General features: G+C 53.7%; 1 long non-coding RNA gene across 1 annotated transcript; it reads left to right on the plus strand.

Moving 5' to 3' along the window:
- The first annotated feature begins 3,838 nt into the window (after positions 1 to 3,838).
- LOC138504750 (uncharacterized) lies at positions 3,839 to 4,539 on the plus strand. The gene is made up of 3 exons (XR_011279945.1): positions 3,839 to 3,967; positions 4,051 to 4,176; positions 4,422 to 4,539. It is a non-coding gene; the product is annotated as an uncharacterized lncRNA (long non-coding RNA).
- Positions 4,540 to 18,702: the final 14,163 nt, after the last annotated feature.

An 18,702-nucleotide genomic window follows, 5' to 3' on the forward strand; every position in this document is an offset into this window, starting at 1 on the left:
GCAGTGCAGGGCACCCTCCACCAGTCCCCCACTCATGTCCTCCTGCACCCCCATCCCCCTGCATCCAGGGGCACCCTCCACCAGGCCCCCACTCATGTCCCCCTGCACCTCCACACCCCTGCATCCAGGGGCACCCTCCACCAGGACCCCACTCATGTCCCCCTGCAACCCCACCCCCCTGCATCCAGGGGCACCCTCCACCAGGCCCCCACTCCTGTCTCCCAGCACCCCCACCCCCCAGCACTGTAGAGCACCCTCCACCAGACCCCCACTCCTGTCTCCCTGCACCCCCACCCCCCTGCATCCAGGGGAACCCTCCACCAGGCCCCCACTCATGTCCCCCTGCACCCCCACCCCCTGCATCCAGGGGCACCCTCCACCAGGCCCCCACTCATGTCCCTCTGCACCCCCACCCCTGTGCATCCAGGGGCACCCTCCACCAGGCCCCCACTCATGTGCCCCTGCACCCCCAACCCCCTGCATCCAGGGGCACCCTCCACCAGGCCCCCACTCCTGTCCCCCTGCACCCCCACCCCTAGCATTGTAGGGCACCCTCCACCAGGCCCCCACTCCTGTCCCCCTGCGCCCCCACCTCCCTACATCCAGGGGCACCTTCCACCAGGCCCCCACTCCTGTCCCCCTGCACCCCCACCCCCCAGCAGTGCAGGGCACCCTCCACCAGGCCCCCACTCCTGTCTCCGAGCACCCCCACCCCCAGCACTGTAGGGCACCCTCCACCAGGCTCCCACTCCTGTCCCCCTGCATCCCCACCCCCCTGCATCCAGGGGCACCCTCCACCAGTCCCCCACTCCTGTCCCCCTGCACCCCCACCCCCCAGCAGTGCAGGGCACCCTCCACCAGGCCCCCACTCCTGTCTCCCAGCACCCCCACCCCCCAGCACTGTAGGGCACCCTCCACCAGGCCCCCACTCCTGTCCCCCTGCAACCCCACCCCCCTGCATCCAGGGGCACCCTCCACCAGGCCCCACTCCTGACCCCCTGCACCCCCACCCCCCAGCAGTGCAGGGCACCCTCCACCAGGCCCCCACCCCTGTCCCCCTGTACCCCCACCCCCCAGCAGTGCAGGGCACCCTCCACCAGGCCCCCACTCCTGTCTCCCAGCACCCCCACTCCCCAGCACTGTAGGGCACCCTCCACCAGGCCCCCACTCCTGTCCCCCTGCACCCCCACCCCCCTGCATCCAGGGACACCCTCCACCAGGCCCCCACTGATGTCCCCCTGCACTCCCAGCCCCCAGCATCCAGGGGCACCCTCCACCAGGCCCCCACTCCTGTCTCCCAGAACCCCCACCCCCCAGCATTGTAGGGCACACTCCACCAGGCCCCCACTCCTGTCCCCCTGCACCCCCACCCCCCAGCAGTGCAGGGCACCCTCCACCAGTCCCCCACTCATGTCCCCCTGCACCCCCACCCCCCTGCATAAAGGGGCATCCTCTACCAGGCCCCCACTCATGTCCCCCTGCACCCCCACCCCCCTGCATCCAGGGGCACCCTCCACCAGGCCCCCACTCCTGTCTCCCAGCACCCGCACCCCCCAGCACTGTAGGGCACCCTCCACCAGGCCCCCACTCCTGTCTCCCAGCACCCCCACCCCCCAGCCGTGCGATTTGCCTGGGTACGTGCATTCCAGGGGTGCGCGGCTATGAAAGAGAAATTCCTTGCAAGAGGTTACCATCAAGAAGAACTGGATTCTGCAGTTGAAAGGGTCAACAGTCTTGACCGTAAAACCTTACTATCCACTCCTAAGAAACCAACAAGGGACCTTAAATCACCAGTATATGTATCAAAATTCTCTACCCAGAGCAATAAAATCAAATAAACAATTAAGAAACACTGGAACATTTTCAAAAACGACATAAGAGTACAAAACTTGTTTTCTGAATTACCTGTGTTTGCATACCAGAGGAGTAGGAATCTCAGGGACGAACTTGTACATACAAGACCTCCATTGAGAAAAATGATCACACAACGCACTGGTACGTTTCCCTGCCTACACTGCATTAATTGCAATTCCGTCATTAAAGGCAATATAGTCTTCCATCCACGCACAGGTAAGAAGATCATCCTCAAGACATTTGGCACATGCGACACTGCCAACATCATATATGGCATTAAATGTCCTTGCGGAAAATACTATGTCGGCCAGTCAACTAGAGCAGCCAAAATCAGATGGAACGAACACCGGTCATGCATAGCTCTCAACTCACCCGCTTTTGGCGGGTGTCACCCGCCTTGTAAACAGGTGAGTCACCCGCCAAGCCTTGTGCAGGCCCATTCATTTCAATGGGCCTCTCACCCGCCAAACACAAAATCGGGTGATTTCACCCGCCTTTGCATCGAAAAAGGTTGAGAGCTATGGTCATGTATCCGTAATTCCAACCCTAATTCGGCTGTAGCTCGCCACTGGGCCTTGAACAATCACAATCTTTCACAGATTAAGTTTCTGATTCTGGAGGTACTCAGAAGAAATAATCCTCATGAAGATTTAGGTCTGCGCCTCAATCGCAGAGAGACATTTTGGATTGATAAACTCTGTAGTTTGGTCCCGAGCGGTCTGAATGAGGAGATCAATTACCACTGTTATATTTGATTGTGATACTACTGTTTTGCCTGTGTTAAAGGTGTATGCTTTGCCATGTTTTCACACATAAGGGTCTCTACTGTTCCTCTTGTGACTTTACTGTTTCTACTGTTCTTTCTGTGCTTGAGTTGTATACTTTAACATGTTTTCATACATAGGGGTCTCTTTGCCCTGTGCTCGAATTATTACTTTTTGATTGCATTGGCTATTCTATATGATGCTCAGAGTAATTTGTGAAAGATGTTCTGAACATTTGGATACTGCTCTTTTTACATTTCCACATGTTGACAGCCGTTGAGCTTAACTTGTTCGAATCACTCTACCTCATGTAGCCTTTTTTGCTTTATTTTCTTAATTATTGTCTGGCATATGTTGCCTTTTGTCTTATTATGTTTGGAGCATTCTAGTAACAGCCCTAGTGCAAGTCCCGGACGTATGTCTGGGACCCAAGGTGCCGCCCCTGGGCGACACCTTACGCACAGTGACTGTACTTCAACTGCTCATCTACGTTTGAATAGTCTTACTATTACCTTAGCTTAATTTTGTTATGTCTTGCTGTCCAGACAGCTTAAAGACCTGTGACAGTATTTTTTCTATATTTACTACTTTGTTACTTCATATATTTTTTTGGAATTTTGTCATTACAATTATGGGCACCCATTGGTGATGCCCCATAAATACTTAATTTTTAATTTTTGTGGGCCCTGGCTGACTTTACAACAGTATTCGTGACCAGATAGCCATAGGACCTGTGAAAGTATTTTTTCTATCTTCATTATTCTAATGTTTAATTTTTTTTCGGATTTTATCATCACAATTATGGGCACCTATTTATGATGCCCCATAAATACTTGGTTTGACATCTCTGTGGGCCCTGGCCTATTTTACATCATTATTTGTGACCACCTGCATAAATCTATCACTACTACTTTGTTTTTTTCATAAATTTTTTTAATTTGGGAATTTGTTATTACAATTATGGGCACCCATTTGTGATGCCTTATAAATACCTCATTTTTTATTTTTGGGGGCCCTGGCCGACTTTACAGCAGTATTGTGACCAGACAGCCACAGGACCTGTGACAGTATTTTTTCTATCTTCATTATTCTAATGTTTAATTTTTTTCGGATTTTATCATCACAATTATGGGCACCTATTGATGATGCCCCATAAATATTTGGTTTGTCATTTTTGTGGGCCCTGGCCGATTTTACATCATTAATTGTGACCACCTGCATCTCACAGAAACGAGGTGGTCACATGCTAAACAAAAGAACCGTTGCCTAGACAACGGCTTCACACTGCAGTCTGAGTCACTGCCCTGCAGCTGCACAGTGGAGGATCGTTTCTCTCTGTGTATTACAAGGTAAGAATCTGATTACAATCCTTCTCTTTGACCAAGTATGAGTGTAAAACACAGTATCTAATTGGATCTTTTATGATCCACAGATTGGTTTCCTTGTAAGCACGAGTGGATTTTCTCCATGCCTTTGTGCATATTGTCATTTACAACCCACTGCTGAGTGGGCATGAACGCAGGACGTTCTGTTTTTCACCACTGACCACACCAATGAGGTAAATCCATACCTAATATTCTTTGGTTTCATTTATTTACCTTATAAACCACTTACGGCATTTTTCTTTTTCTTTTTTCTTTTTTGCTATTGATATTTACCCATGATGTAACATCTACTAATTGGTATGTTTCCTTTCATTTTTTTCAATGTATGTTTCGTTTGAATTGTCACCATTATATGAATTTATGTCACATACTTGCATTTGTTATGTTATATACTTGCTTGCTGGACTTATATAATTAGACTCGCCCTGATGAAGGAAATAATTTCCGAAATGCATTGGCTTTTTTAGTCTAATACATGTGGATTGTGGCAACTGCTTCCTCACTAAGGATTATTAGTGATAGCTTTTTGTTTGAACTATTATGGATAAATCGTTTTTGATATGAATCAGAAAGACTCATCTTCCTTTCTCTAAGAAGTATGGTATATTATATGGATACTTGAACATATTGTCGTGAATCAGATATAAATACGTGCCCATCTTGGGCCCCATATGAGAGCGGTTGTGTGACCCAGTATTATTACTTGGTCTCCAGCGTGTGTTGCAATTATAAGTCCGGGTGTCTCCAGACTTGTCACAGCCAGCTCCTTTTCAATTGGATGTATATTCTTTTTTGAAATATTTGATTTTCACTTGAATATTCTGAACATTTTTGAATACATGGTGGTGCCCACTCTCTTTTCTGTTTGTGCGCGGGTATTCTCACACGCGATTCCATCAGGGTACGTGTATTATGGGTCCGCGTGAACTTCCACACGCGATACCAGCAGGGTACGTGTATTACAGGGTTCGCGGGAAGTTCCGCACGAGATTGTCCTGGGTACATGTATTTCTGGGTGCGCGGGAAGTTCACATTCGAATTTGCAGGGTACGTGTATTTCGGTGTGCGCGTGAAGTTCCACGCGCGACTGGGCCTGTGAGAGTGGGGTACGTGTATTCCAGGGGTGGGCGGGAATATTTACTCGCGACTGGGCCTGGGAGAGCGTGTTACGTGTATTCCTGGGGTGGGCGGGAAGATTTACACGGTCGCCTACAACACGCCAAAAAATGAAAGGTCCAATCCTGAAACACGTACGCCAGCATGAAGCAGGCGCACGTCCCGCGCAGCATGAAAGAGTGTGCAAACAACAAACAAGCTCAGACGCCAGGATGAATATACCGTTCCTAGCAGCAGTGGCCGTGGGATACCGCAGGAGGAGAAGAAGGATAGTCAGGGCCAGAATCTTCACACCCAGAACCAGCCTATTTGGTATGCCTAATGACCAGGTTTATGGGAGGTACAGGTTTCCACCACACATAATACTCGACCTGGTCACTGAGTGGGAGGATGACCTCACATCACCCACCCTGTGCTCCCAAGCACTCAGCCCTCTGGAGAAGGTCCTCAATGTACTGCACTTCTTGGCTACTGGATCATTTCAGCGGACAAGTGCCATAGTGGGGGGGGTGTCACAGGCCACGTAGTCACGGTGCCTACAGCAGGTGTTGGCCATCATCACTGCACGCCCATCAGTCCGCAGGCACATATACTTGCCCAGAACACCTGCAGAAAGGCAGGCTGTCAGCCAGTATTTCTACAGGGTGGCACAATTCCCCAAAGTGCTAGGTGCCATTGATTGCACCCATGTGGCTCTACGTCCCCCCAGGGCATCTGAGCACATCTATAGAAACTGCAAGCACTGGCATTCCATCAACGTCCAGGTAGTATGTGATGCCAAGGGAATCATCACCTCAGTATATGCCAACTATCCAGGGTCCACCCACGACAGCTTCATTTACAGGATGTCAACCCTAAACCGGGACATGGAAGCTGGGTGGCATGGCGATGCATGGCTACTTGGTGAGTAGAAATGCCACAGCACACGCATGCATGACAGATACAGAGTAATGCCAATACCCCACTAATGATCCCCATCACCACCTCCCCAGGGGACAGTGCCTACCCTCTGAGCACACACATGATGACGCCAATTCGGAACCCCATCACGCCTCCCGAGGTAAGATACAACACAGCCCATATTGCAACACGGGGCATAGTGGAGCGCACATTCAGAGTGCTCAAGTCACGCTTTCGCTCCCTTGACCGTTCTGGTGGGCAGCTGTTATACGCTCCCCCAGTAGTGTGCAGGATCATAGTGGCAGCATGTGTCCTGCACAATGTTGCAACACGCCGGGGCCTGACTGTGGACATGGTGGTGCCCCCACATCCCGAACCACATGCACGCCCGCTGCGTATGGGAGGGGAAAGGGCACGGGGTGAGGCAGCCCATACGCAGCTGGTGGCTAATTACTTCACATAGAAAGCACACCCCTGTGGAGTGCACACAGCACTGGCACATACCATCTGACAATCAATGATGACTCAATCTGACAATTCTGATGAATTAAGGGACAGTCAACTGTCAGAACCATAGCAGCCTGAGATTGTTCATCTGGAAGTGTCACAATGTGTGCATCCCTACCTACACAAACACCACCAATGCAGTGTCATCAAAAGACACACTTCCATGTATCAAAAATGAATACCCACTTGCAAAATACAACATGAGAACAGTGCCATGTCACCCAACCCCTCCCCGGCACGGCCACACAACACACCATGGCATGTCATGCAATGTGAAGCAAACAAATTAATCCCCACAACATGACCCAAGTGTCACCAACTACAGTGTCCCTAATGGAAACTGGCCACACATGAAATGCTCACAGTAATGCAGGACCAACAACACACATTACCAAATGCTTACCAATAATACCAATCACCTACACAACCTCCAACCTACCATAAACATGACAGTACAGACTTAAAAAATTGGTAGCCTCACTACCCGATAATGCCAGCACTTCGAACACTTCCAACTATACAGTGTTAGCGCCACACAAAAGTGTAGGTGCACTGCTTACAACATGGACTCCAGTTCCAAAGTAGACCGCCTTGTGAAGGCATGAGAAATGGACCTGCAAATTAGGAGGATGAGATGGTTGCAGAGGCACATATCAATACACCATGCAGTGTACAATACAACAAAAATATGCACTAGGAATGTATACACAGTATTGACTACAGACTGCCCACACATCAAATGGGAGTCCAACGTCACCGTGTAAGTCAATGTCACTTGGGCACACCCTTTGCAAGCCCATGGAAACGGGAAGCAGGAGGGGTGTGTTTCACACAAACCCAAGCTTCTGACCCAAATTCAGGACAAGCCTGCATGTGCCCAGCCACAATACAGGGTATGCCCACACTGTCCAAAAAATCAAGAATAAAAAATCAAAAAAAAGAAAAAAAAGAAAAACAAAAATCAAAAATGGCCATGAATGGGCCCGGGGGGCTGGGGGAGGCCACACAGGAGGTCCGAGGACAGGGTGCACACCAAAACCCACCTGTGTGGATCTTGCGAAAAAAAAACACCTCAATGGGCTCATGGCCTGCACGGCTACCCTATTGTGGGAGAATCGCTGCTGTCGATCTCCTCACCCTCTGCAGCCTCATCAGGAGGAGGTGGAAATATGGGAGGCAGCCCACGCAAAGCCCTAGTCTGGTCCTCCATGGCAGCAAGCATGCGGGTGTGGAAGGTCTGGTTCTGGAGGATAATTGTGCAGAGGTCCCCATGCAACAACTCACGGGATGCCCGGACCTCCTCCCTAGTTGCCTGCATCTCAGCTGAGAGCATACGTGTGAGCCGCTCCAGCTGCTGTTCTGTCCTCATTTTAGCTGAAGCCTCAAGCTCAACCAGAGTTGCCCTGAGCTGACAGAGTTGCACCCTCAGGGCTTCCCTGTGGCCCTGGGACTCAATAGAAATGGCTTCCCGCAGAGTCTCCAGTGCCGCCCGCCTGTCCCTGTTGGACGCCAACATGTCCTCCCTGTGTGACTGGCTAATGGAGTCTGTTGCCTGCTGTAGTTGTTCAATTAGCCTTTTTTGGGGGACAATGGAAGTGGCCACCCTATCCATGGCCTGAGCCATCATCTCAGTTGATGCTGCCTGTTAGTTTGCCATACCGTATATGGATTGCTCCCATGCGGTATTGCAAGGTGGCGTACGGCCATCACGTCGGCGGGCACCACACCTGTCTGGGGCAAGGCGAACTGCGCCTTGCTGTGCCGGCACTGCCTGAGGCTGCAGGACTGCATTCCCCCTCTGATCTGCTGGCCCAGGAACAGGATCAGATGTAGCGGAGTGTGACCCTGCATCCGTAACCACCAAAGGCGGACCTACCAACACTGACATCCCCATTGAGGGTTCTACCCCTGGTGCAGGTGGGTTGGACAGTACAGAATCCCTCCCAGAAACACTTACCTGCGATGGCACACAGGTCTCATCATCCAAATCAACACCTGAATAGAGCTCGGGGGAGGTGCACCCAGCGACACCCCTTGAGATGATGGCCTGCAGCAAGTGTGGGTTCTCACCCACCACCACACCACATCCCTCACTGGTGCCCAGTCGGGCCTGAGACCCCTCCTGGGTCTGCACCATCTCCACAACCCCAGAATATCAAGTGCGTCATCCCCTGCAAAGACATGAAAGAAAAGAAATGGGAACAGGCATCAGCACCATGGAACACAATTAGGGCTGAGAAGCAACAGAAACAGTACTTCATTGACACATGTCCCACATGACTATAACCCTCCCATGCATGCACTGTCACTGCTTATGAAGGGGAGGCAAATGGCACACATTGATGACACCAAGATGGAAGACCAACACATTTGCTGCATGCTGCCTAGCAGTGCCATCACACATTGGCCTGTGATTGGTATGTCCAATACACATACATGACACATGCCATCACACAGATGGCATGCACCCTAGCCATGTCACACATGTGACAATAGGACTGAGAAATGCCTAGTGAAAGTGGTGGAATGCAGACAATCAGCCTGAATGAACACAGAATAACATGCAACTATGTTGTGGCAAGATGACACTTCAAGGGCAACTGGTGTGAGGTTGGGCTGAATGTCTACTGTTGCCAGAAGGGATACTGCAACACCCAAATCCTGGTGCACAGAATGTATTGGATGAAGCACATGGGTGACCCAAACCACTCAGGCACACATCCCCTCACCTGGCACTCAATCAGAAGCACTCACACACACACCATGCACATGGATGACACACACATGCATGTGCACTCACCGGACAATGCCTCGTAATCTGGCAGGTCTCCCACACCTTGGATCTGTTCCTCCGTGACGTAGGTCCCAGCAACATACTCATGTGGAGTGAGTTCTATGTCCTCTGCCGGAGACCCACCTCCAGTCACTAGAGTTGAGGCATGACTTGAGGCCAGCTTTTTCTTTGCCCTGCGCTAAAGGTCATTCCAGTGCTTGTAGCAATCATTAGCTGTGCGCCTCACGAATCCAAGGGCACTTATGAGTTCCGCAATGGTCTGCCAGTGTGCCTGACGTTGTGCAGGTGTGGTCTTGCATCCTGCAGTAATCACCATTTCGCTGTCATGTGCGGACGCATACTCCACAAGTGCATCAAGTTCGGCCTGATTGAAGCTGGGCTTCCTTGGTGGGCCGGACTGTGTAGCCGTGTCTGGGGCATCAGCCTGTACTGGACGAGCACTCTTCTTCTTCCGCTTGGAAGGTGGTGGTAATACTGAGTGTCCTATGCTGCTCTGGACACTAGGGGCAGGAGCCCCGGTGGACTGTGGACTAGGAGTGTGGGAATGAACACTCACCATGGGACTTGGTGCAGGCATTAGCTGAAGTGTGATGTAGTCAGGGGGAACGTCAGCAGGATGGACTAGGACTCCCCACCCTGCCTACTCGGGGCAGCAGATGACATAGCTGCCCCTGATCCATGTGGGCTGGTGACACCAACATGCCCTGCCACACGTGGCCTAGACCTGCTGACCTGGAAGTCATCCATGGAGTCACCCTGTGCCAGGTCTGGTGCCACAATGGGCTGGTCCAACAAGGGCTGAGCAGGGATGGTGTTAGCCACGTTACCCTCAACCAGGTTGGGGGGCATGGGTGTCCCTGACTGGTCACCCACACATGGGGGGCTAGGGGCACCCTGCAAGTCCTGGCCACATCCCCTACCATATCCACCACGGCCACCTCTTGTGGCTCGCCCACCTTTGCCACCCTTACCGCGTGCTCGCCTCCCAACCATGGCAGTGATGTTGTTGTGCATATGGGAGTTGCAGTAAACTATTGTCCTGGGCAATTGGGGTTCAAAGGGGTAGGGTACTAGATGGAATTCGTACCCTAGTGCTCTAGCAAGGCTGTATGTGACCCCTGGGAGAAGATGACGGGTCACGCAACGCACAGGCACCCCGAAAAAGGGGGATAATGTGCACGCAACCCCTCCTAGACCACGTGCGTGGAAAAAAAAAACCTGCACTACGCTGTGGCACCCAGAAACACAAAAATGAACATATGCGTGTCACACGCAGCCTAGACTGACCTCTGAAGGGGTAGGCAACACACGGGGCAAGCACAGATGTCAAATACGTGCGCGACTCACCGTCTGCCAGAAAATATTACGTGGCAACACCCCCGCCAAAACAAGAATTGTACGCTGTCTGAGGAGACAGGACAACAGGAGAAGTGAACGCTGTTTGATGAAACAGGCCCAGGAAAAAGACAAGAAGAGAAAAAGCTGTCAGAGGTAACAGGGAGTACGAACTTGGAACGCCGTGAAGTAAATCGCGTGTGAACCAACAAGAAGTACAGATTTCACCCACTCCCTCTCCACGAAAAGCACGTACAGGGAAATGGCGTTCTACACGTACCTTTTAAAGATGCCCACGCGTCCAGCGTCACTTCCGCGTGTACGCTCTAAGGCCCCATCCTCCAATTACACGAGCTGACACTCTGACGTGCAGTCATTGGACGTGTAACATGCACCCGTGTACAGGGAAACGCCCGCGCACGCACATCACAGACGTGCATACGCGCTGGTGGCCTTTGGGCCAATGAATTCACGTACGTGTGCTGACGCGCTTACGCGCTAAGGCCCTTTCCTCGAATTACACGCAGACGTGCTGGATTTTCACGTGCCAAATCACTCCGTATCAAGCTGGCCACGTGTAAGCACACGGAAGACCACGCTCCTTGCCAGAAGGCCGAATTACTGCCCCCCAGTGCCCCGAGCACGCTCACACCTGCCATCTGCTGCTGCCTGAATGCCTGCTGCCCACGTGCCCTGCCATTTGCTGCCTGCACATCAGCCAGGGGTGCTGTTGCTGTGACCAACCCTGCTGGAACCGAAGACTCCCGACTGGGATTCCATCGCTCCACAGACCAGCCCCAGTTGCCAACACACTCCTGCCTCTGGGGTTGTCATGTGGGGCACTGCAACATCTGGCACCACTGACAACCCCCGGCCAGAGAGGCAGAGGGACACCAGCTTCACTGCCACCGAAGTTGCTGTCCTGGTGGAGCAATCCTTGGGGCAGTATGATGCCCTCTTCAGAAGTTTGCGCGCCGACAAGGAAGGACGGACTCGGATCTGGATGGGCATTGTGACTGCCATCAACGCGGAGGGGGTGGCAGTCCGACTATTCCATCATGTCAAGAAGCGCTGGAAGGACTTCAGGTCCAGGACCCTCAACAAGGCCCGGCGCCTCTTGAAGGCAGTGGATGCTAAGGGGCGGCGGGGCCACTTGTCGGACGATCAGATGAGGGTCCTGGAACGCATATCCCCAGCGCTCCACGTCCAGGTCCTTGAGAGGCAGACCCGTCTGGAGTCGAGCGGTAAGTGTACATGCATCATGATTGTGAGCTGTGGGAGTGGTGATGTGCCAGTAGTGTGCAGGTTGCACATGTGTTTTTATGGGGCCAAGTATGGGGGGGGTGTACAGGGCCGTGAGGCTAACACATGCGAGGGCAGTCATGTGTGAGACATGGATGGTGCTTGTGTGTGTAGGCTTGCATGCCAAATGCAGTTGTGTGGGCACACATGTTTGGATGAATGTGTATGTAAGTAGGCATGTTCGTGATGTCACACATGGATGTTGTTTTCAGCTGCATGTATCAGCACTGTGTACATGTGCATGTGTGTGTATTTGACAAGGGTGCAACAGTGATGCAACATGGATGCATGTGACAGCGGGATGTGGAAGCCTGATTGGCAGATGTGACATGGATGCCAATCTGAACACTGCCACAATTGGCAGAGGTGTACACATGCATGCAAGTGTGGTTGTGTATGTGCATGTGTAGTGCACTCCCTGTGTTGCATGTGATGTCTGGCTCACCTTTGCCTGCTCATGCTGTTGTATGTGTATGGATGGTGCTGGCTGTTGCGATATGGCTGTGGAATGGCTCATGTGTGCGAGTTGAAATGACATGTGTGTTGGCGATTGTGCTGCCATGTCTGAGGTTTGCCAATTTCACTCATGTACAACTGTCATGTGTGTATGTGTCCATTGTACAGTGCCCTGATGCCTGTGTTTTATTTCTCCCTGTCTGCAGCGTCAACTGATGAAGAGGGCGGAGAAGGTGCTGTGGAGCACAGCAGCGGGGATCGCACCGCCAGCCGGAGACGCAAGTCCCAGCTCCCCTCCCAGGTTGTGATCTCATCGGGGAGTGAGGAGTCTGGTGCCGCGTCCCAGGCCGCAGCTGCCGGGGGGAGGTCCAAGAGGCGGAGGTCGGAGTTGGACTCCTCGGCAGCAGAAAGCTGGGACCCCACAGGGCCCAACGGGGGAAGATGGCACGGAGTCATCCAGGTTGGTGGGGGGTTTGGTGGAGGACAGAGATGGGGTCTGGAGGAGGGGATTCCACTGGTGCTAGTGGTGCAGTGCAGGACCAGGGACAGGAGGCAGCACAGGCCGCCGCGGAGGTGCATCATCTTGCACCAGCAGGGATGCCTACGTCCAGACCCGTTTTCAGGCAGGGGATGAGCTTACAACAACTGGCCTTCCTCTGCCTGCGGACGTGGCTATCCAGGTACGGGTTGAGCCTGTCCTGACTGGTGTGGCGCTGCGTCAACGGGCCATGCGAGGTGACCTGCAGTCTTTTCATGAGGAGACTGCACGTCATCTCAAATGGCTCGTTGACCGCGTCGGCCTACTGGGACAGGTCGCCCAGGCCGGATTCCTCCGTTTGCTGCAGCTTGCTCCGACCCCCTCCTCAACTGAACACCCTATGCGCCAGTCGTCCTCCGTGCCATCTTCCCACCCATTTGTCACCTGGGTGCCCTGTGGAGCTGCCTCTGACGGTGCGGCCAGGCTGGTGGAGGAGGCATCCCTGCCACAGTCGGGAGTCGGACGTCCAGCAGGGGTGGCCACATCAACCACTGCACCCCAGCCGGTGGAGGATGTGCAGGCAGCAGGAGCCAGGGCACGGGCAGAGGCACAGCAGCAGCAGTAACGAGGTGGGAGCCATGATGGCTCGGGGCCTTCGACATCGGAGGGGCAGGCATCGGACGGAGGGCAGGAGGGCCCAGGACGGGAAGTGTCTTCCGTGTGGCAGCGGTTGCGCCACGCCATAGATGCGGAGTGGCAGCGGGCGGAAGAGGCACGGCTCACGATGGTCAGGGCGGAGAACTCCATGCGGAGGGCCTTGAGGCGGGCCGAGTACCTCGAGGCAATCCGCAGGGAGTTGGAGGTGAACATGTCGTCGGCCCTGCGGACCCTCTGGTCCATGGAGGAGGACCGCCTCCGGGACATTGAGCAGGAGTTTGATGATGCTCTGGCCCGGAACATCCCGAAGTGAGCCGTTAGTGTTAGTTTTCCTTTGCTTTTTTATATTTTTTGGACCTTTTGGACAATGGGCCACATTTTTGTATATAGTTTTTTAGGTAGTCTAATTGGATAGGTTTAATTTCTTCTGTTGGGATCATGGACCCTGGATTGTTTATCTGTATATAGTTGACTGTTGTGATTTTTTTTTTCATTTTGATTTTACCCATGGAGCAATGGTTTTTGGTTTTAATTTTCCATTGGATTTACTTTTGTGAACTGTGACTTTGGACACCTTTCCTTTGGATTATGATTTGTGGTTTTACATTATTTTACGGACATGCTGCTTTTTATTTTTAATTCACATTTTTGTTTGTTTCTTTTTTATTCCATTCACCTTGCTTTTAATACTTTTTTTTCATCATACTTCAATGTGTAGTATCATCTCATTGGTTTCATGCATGTCATGATATGGGTTTTGACATTCCCTGACACCCATTGTGTGTATGTGAGGGAGATGTGTTCATTTACATAATTGCCATTGGGGTTGTATCATGTAATTGGCATTTCTAAGTGGGTGGATGCGATACTTGGGTGGGTGTTTGGCATGTGGAGGCTGCCCATAAGGGCCAGGGATCTAGATTGTGATGACGTGTTGGCTGGGGGACATGTGTGGGGGCCTGCTGGCAGGTGCCCCTGACTGGTGGGGGGTGGGGGTGCAGGGAGACAGGATTGGGGGCCTGGTGGAGGGTGCCCTACACTGCTGGGGGGTGGGGGTACAGGGAGACATGAGTTGGACCTGAGTGGGGGCCTGCCGGCAGGTGCCCCTGACTGGTGGGGTGTGGGGGTGCAGGGAGACAGGAGTGGGGGCCTGGTGGAGGGTGCCCTGCACTGCTGGGGGGTGGGGGTGCAGGGAGACAGGAGTGGGGGCCTGGTGGAGGGTGCCCCTGGATGCAGGGGGGTGGGGGTGCAGAGAGACAGGAGTGGGGGCCTGGTGGAGGGTGCCACTGGATACATGGGGGTGGGGGTGCAGGGGGACAGGAGTGGGGGCCTGGTGGAGGGTGCCCCACAGTGCTGGGGGGGTGGGGGTGCAGGGGGACAAGAGTTGGACATGAGTGGGGGCCTGGTGGAGGGTTGCCCACAGTGCTGGGGGTGGGGGTGCAGGGGGACAGGAGTGGGGGCCTGGTGGAGGGTGCCCCACAGTGCTGGGGGGTGGGGGTGCAGGGGGACATGAGTTGGACATGAGTGGGGGCCTGGTGGAGGGTGCCCCACAGTGCTGGGGGGTGGGGGAGCAGGGGGACATGAGTTGGACCTGAGTGGGGCCTGGTGGAGGGTTCCCTGCACTGCTGGGGGGTGGGGGTGCAGGGAGACAGGAGTTGGACCTGAGTGGGAGCCTGCTGGCAGGTGCCCCTGACTGGTGGGGGGTGGGGATGCAGGGAGACAGGAGTGGGGGCCTGGTGGAGGGTGCCCCTGACTGGTGGGGGGTGGGGGTGCAGGGAGACAGGAGTGGGGGCCTGGTGGAGGGTGCCCTGCACTGCTGGGGGGTGGGGGTGCAGGGAGACAGGAGTGGGGGCCTGGTGGAGGGTGCCCCTCGATGCAGGGGGGTGGGGGTGCATTGGGACAGAAGTGTGGGCCTGCTGGCAGGTGCCCCTGACTGGTGGGGGGTGGGGGTGCAGGGAGACAGGAGTGGGGGCCTGGTGGAGGGTGCCCTGCACTGCTGGGGGGTGGGGGTGCAGGGAGACAGGAGTGGGGGCCTGGTGGAAGGTGCCCCTGGATGCAGGGGGGTGGGGGTGCAGGGGGACAGGAGTGGGGGCCTGGTGGAGGGTGCCCCTGGATGCAGGGGGGTGGGGGTGCAGGGGGACAGGAGTGGGGGCCTGAAGGAGGGTGCCCCACAGTGCTGGGGGGTGGAGGTGCAGGGGGACATGAGTTGGATATGAGTGGGGGCCTGGTGGAGGGTGCCCCACAGTGCTGGGGGGTGGGGGTGCAGGGGGACATTAGTTGGACCTGAGTGGGGCCTGGTGGAGGGTGCCCTGCACTGCTGGGGGGTGGGGGTGCAGGGAGACAGGAGTTGGACCTGAGTGGGGGCCTGCTGGCAGGTGCCCCTCACTGGTGGGGGGTGGGGGTGCAGGGAGACAGGAGTGGGGGCCTGGTGGAGGGTGCCCTGCACTGCTGGGGGTGGGGGTGCTGGGAGACTTGCGTTGGTGGGCAGTGGTGCAAGGTGACATGTGGGTTGGCTGGGGGGCATGGCCATGGTGGATGGGCTGCCTGCGGGACATGTGCAGGGTAGTCCCTTGTGGTGTGGGCCACCTGCAGGAGCCGTGGAGCGTGTAGAGTGAACAGCTGGGAGGACCCACATGGCCGATTCACGTGTAGGACTCCACGGCACCCCCGGAATACATGTAGGCTGCTGGATTCGCATGTGGAATTTCCCGCGCACCTTGGAATACACATACCCTGCTGAAATCGCGTGTGAAACTTCACGCGCAACCAGACATACACGCACCACAGACAATCGCGTGTGGAATTTCCTGCGCACCTTGGAATACACGTACCCTGCTGAAAATGCAAGTGGTACTTCCCGCGCACCCCGAAATACACGTACACAGGGCAATCGCGTGTGGAACTTCCCGCACACCACGAAATACACGTAACCAGGGCAATCGCGTGTGGAACTTCCTGCGCACCCCGACATACACGTAACCAGGGCAATCGCATGTGGAACTTCCCGCGCTCCCAAGAATACACATACCCAGGGCAATCGCGTGTGGAACTTCCCAAGCACCCCGGAACACACGTACCCAGGGCAATCGCGTGTGGAACTTCACGCGAACCCCGTAATACACGTACCCTGCTGATATCGCGTGTGGAAGTTCACGCGGAACCATAATACACGTACCCTGATGAATTCAGGTGTCAGACTACACGCGCACCTCTGAAATACACGTACCCAGGCGGATCGCACTGCTGGGGGGTGGGGGGGTGGTAGACAGGAGTGGGGGCCTGGTGGAGGGTGCCCCTGGATGCTGGGGGGTAGGGGTGCAGGGAGACAGTAGAGGGGGCCTGGTGGAGGGTGCCCCTGGATGCTGGGGGGTGTGGGGGTGCAGGGGAACATGAGTTGGACATGAGTGGGGGCCTGGTGGAGGGTGCCCCTGGATGCAGGGGGGTGGGGGTGCAGGGAGACAGGAGTGGGGGCCTGATGGAGGGTGCCCCACAGTGCTGGGGGGTGAGGGTGCTGGGAGACATGCGTTGTTGATCAGTGGTGCAAGGTGACTTGTGGGTTGGCTGGGGGGCATGCCCTTGCTGGATGGGCTGCCTGCGGTACATGAGCAGGGGTGCAGGGTAGTCCCCTGTGGTGTGGGCTCCCTGCAAGGGCCGTGGAGGGTGTAGAGGGAAAACCTGGGAGGACCCACACAGACAATTCACGTGTAGTACTCCCCGCGCACCCCTGAAATACACGTGCCCTGATGGAATCGCGTGTGATACTTCCTGCGCACCCCGGAAATACACGTACCCTGCTGAATTTGCGTGTGATACTTACCCAAGTATTGCATCCACCCACTTAGAAATCCATGAATATGCTGTGCGATGAAATTGATTTTTTCGCACGCGGCTGGCGCAGTGTATCGCACGGGGACAATGTGCGCCAGCCGCGTGCGCCACTTTTGTGCAAAATTCTATGAATTACCCTGTTAGGTTATAGTTTTCAAAAAAATCCTCAATTGTTCTAATAATCATTCAACACTTTTCTTTCTTTGCTGTATGGACATACAGTCCTACTGTCTACCAGTAGAACAAAAATTGTTTTCCATTTGCCATATTAATTTTCGGCATTCCTTGAGGCTTAGTGCCACTAGCAATTCTGAACACACCAAGTCGCCCTATGAGGCTTTCTCACTGTGAGAGCATGCATAACCTTGTCCTTGCAAAATCATTTCTTCCTTTCATAATGACACCTTCACTTCTGTGTGTCATTATTTATTCCATGTTTGCATATTGCTGAGTCTGTATATGGGCACACTGCACTTGCCCTCTGTAGTAAATCCGTTTTGCACTTTTCCTAAACTGCTGTATCTGCTGCACTCCCAGCGCTCATGTCTGATACAATGTATGATCCTGGGCAAAAAACACCTTTCCACTTTTTTAATGTATGAAGGTGGGAATGTGGTCCCCCCTCTTTAGAATGGGCAGTTTTGCGCAAACCCTTGACTTCCACACATGCGTACAATGTGTCCTGTCATTCCATAAGTCCAACATACAGGAGGTCTCCTAACTTGCCTTCCCTGCATGCTTTGATTATTGTTCTGTATGTTTAGAAATCCACTTGACTATTCTGGAAATGTCCCTGATTATCCTGGAAGTCTCTATCTCGGACACCTCCCCTACCTCGTGGTTTAAATCCATTTTTACCTTGATCAAACTGCCTTTGGTTGTTCACCTGTGGCATGCCTTATAGTCTGCTGCAAACCTGGCCCTTCCCCACTAGTCAACATCGCCTCTTCGATTGGCGTATTTTGATAATTCTTTCTGCACTACTTTCGCTTGCTTACCTTCCCAAACATCATCTTTCTGCCGATTCTTCTCGCAAAAATCTGCAGTAATATGCAATGGTGAGCTGTATCTCTGACCATGGCTTTCATGCCCACCAATTTCCTTGAGCTGCTTCTATACTAGCTCTAGAAACCCTTGACATTATTGTAGCTCCCATATCCGACTCTAAGCGCTTTCCAGACTGCTTCTCTACAATTATTTAACGGCGCTCCATCATGAGCCATGTTCTGCATAGTGACACTCGAGTGTCTTACTATCGACCAAACATCATCTGTTCTCTCCCTAACGCTAGCAGCTAGGAGACCTTTACTGTCTCCTTTTCTGTCT

This window comes from Ambystoma mexicanum, chromosome 11 (genome assembly GCF_040938575.1).
Source record: "Ambystoma mexicanum isolate Mex_15411 chromosome 11, UKY_AmexF1_1, whole genome shotgun sequence".
In the NCBI taxonomy this organism is placed as follows: domain Eukaryota; kingdom Metazoa; phylum Chordata; class Amphibia; order Caudata; family Ambystomatidae; genus Ambystoma; species Ambystoma mexicanum.